Here is a 1,881-nt window from a genome sequence, read left to right on the forward strand (position 1 = left end):
CAGATGTTGAAGCTGAAACCCTAAACATTTTGGCCACCTGATGCAAAGAGCTGACTCATTTGAAAAGACCCTGATGCTGGGAGTGATTGAAGGCAGGAGGAGAAGGGGACAACAGAGGATGAAATGGTTGGATGGCATCACTGACTCAATGGACATGGGTTTGGGTAAACTCCAGGAGTTGGTGATGGACAAGGCTGCCTGGCATGCTGCAGTCCACGGGGTCACAAAGAGTCGGACATGACTGAGCAACTGAACTGAACTGAACTGAAGAAGCATACATTAATATGTTGTTTTCAAGAAATGGACTTTAAGTATAGACAGATTTAAAAAAAAAATAAAAGATTAGAAAATTATACCATGAAAATAGCTAATCAGAAGAATACTAATGGGGCTACACAAGAAGTAGAATTCATAATAAGAAGTATTACCAGCAATAAGGGCTTCCCCAATGACACTAGTGGTAAAGAACCCACCTGCCAATGCAGGAAACTTAAGAGACGTGGGTTCAATCCCTGAGTTGGGAAGATCTCCTGGAGAGGGCATGGCAACCCATGCCAGTGTTCTTGCCTGGAGAATTTCATGGACAGGGGAGCCTGTGGGCTTTAGTCCACAGGGTCACAAAGAGTCAGACATGACTGAAGTGACTTCACACACATCAAACTAAAGACAGGCATTTCATAATGATGCAATAGCAATTTATTAAGAAAAAATAACAATCCTAAATGTGTTTTCATCTAATACAAAGCTTCAATATACTCAGTGCAAAAAAACTGACAGAGCTAATCTGGAAAGAGACAAGTTCTAATTAAAAATGGAGATTTTAACTTTCCTATTCCAGTACTTGATTAAAACAAATATATTTTAAAATGCTTTCCAATAAGAGCTCAGAAGAATGGCTCCCTCAAAGAAAGGTGGAAAGAAGAAGGGCTGGTTCACCATTAGCATTGTGGTGACCAGAGAATACACTATCAACATTCACAACCACATCTATGAAATGAGTTTCAAGAAGTGTTCCCCTCAAGCACTCAAAGAAATCCGGAAATTTGCCATGAAGGAGATAGGAACTCCAGATGTACACACTGACACCAGACTTAATAAAGCTATCTGGGCCAAGGGAATAAGGACTATCCCATCTCATATTGGTGTGTGATTGTCCAGAAAATGTAATGTAGATGAAGATTCACCAAACAAGCTCTATACGTTGATTGCCTACATACCTGTCATCACTTTCAAAACACTACAGGCAGTGAATATGGATGAGAACCAACTGTTACTGTCAAATAAAGTTGTATAACCACAAAAATTAATAAATATATAAAGACTTGAATAAGATTATTAGCCAATTTAACTTCACTGATATTTATAGAACACTACACACACCAACTGTGGAATTCACATATTTTCCAAGTATATGTGGAATATTTTGAGATAGATCAGCTGCTGGGCCATGAAAGATCTCAGTCCACTTCAAAGAACTGGATTCATACAAAGCATGCTGCTGCTTCTTAGTCACTTCAGACGAGTCCAACCCTCTGTGACCCCATGGACCATGGCCCGTCAGGCTCCTCTGTCCATGGGATTCTCCAGGCAAGAATACTGGAGTGGGCTGCCATTTCCTTCTCCAATGATAAAGTAAGAAGTGAGTGAAGTGAACTCGCTCAGCCATGTCTAACTCTTTGTTACCCCATGGACTCTAGCCTGCCAGGCTCCTCCATCCATGGGATTTTCCTGGCAAGAGGACTGGAGTGGGTTGCCATTTCCTTCTCTGCATAAAAGCGTATTCTCTAAAAACAATAAAACCAATAAAAGTATGATCTTTGATACAAGAAGCCAATAGCAAAAAGATATCCTTAAACATTTGGAAGTTAAGCAACAAAGTTC

General features: G+C 40.2%; 1 pseudogene; it reads left to right on the forward strand.

Moving 5' to 3' along the window:
* Nucleotides 1–892: 892 nt before the first annotated feature.
* LOC136176888 (large ribosomal subunit protein eL31-like) lies at nucleotides 893–1,294 on the forward strand (annotated as a pseudogene).
* The last annotated feature ends 587 nt before the right edge of the window (nucleotides 1,295–1,881 follow it).

The sequence above is a fragment of the Muntiacus reevesi genome, chromosome 10 (assembly GCF_963930625.1).
Source record: "Muntiacus reevesi chromosome 10, mMunRee1.1, whole genome shotgun sequence".
Classification (NCBI taxonomy): domain Eukaryota; kingdom Metazoa; phylum Chordata; class Mammalia; order Artiodactyla; family Cervidae; genus Muntiacus; species Muntiacus reevesi.